Raw genomic sequence first — 529 nt, 5'->3', positions numbered from 1 at the left:
TAATCTAGGCTGGTCCTCACTATTATCTACGGGAGAGGCAGAGACCGCTGTATTACCCTCAGCAGGTGTCTCCTCAACGTGAGTCTCAGGGTGATCTAGGGGAGTTGGGTTAGGTTCCTCTGCTGCTTGACGACCGATGTCTGAGATGTCTTCAAATGACAGCTTGATTCCCAAGTGAGCTTGAATCGCATTCCTGAACAACCGAATTCAAGGATGCCTGGAGAGTCCTTAAATTAGCTTCCATTCTGGACTGTGATTCTAGCAACTTGGCATTATGTGCCATCTGAGCTTCTATGAATTCCAATATCTTAGCAACAAAATCAGGAGGGGTTGTGGCAGTAGCAGATTGAGGCTGAGGTTGTGCTGGTTCAACAGTAGGCTGAGGTCTTATCCATATACCATGTAACCTTTTCAATTGCATTTGGTTTACAATTGATTCTCCAAATATCAGAGTGGTTTTTGCAGATTCTTCATTAACAAACGAAACCTTGAAATGTTTAAGAATCTTGGTAATCAGCTGTGGATAAGG

Source organism: Cicer arietinum, chromosome 6 (genome assembly GCF_000331145.2).
Source record: "Cicer arietinum cultivar CDC Frontier isolate Library 1 chromosome 6, Cicar.CDCFrontier_v2.0, whole genome shotgun sequence".
Lineage (NCBI taxonomy): Eukaryota > Viridiplantae > Streptophyta > Magnoliopsida > Fabales > Fabaceae > Cicer > Cicer arietinum.
The sequence above is the reverse complement of the archived record's forward strand: the minus strand, read 5'-3'. Positions refer to the sequence as shown.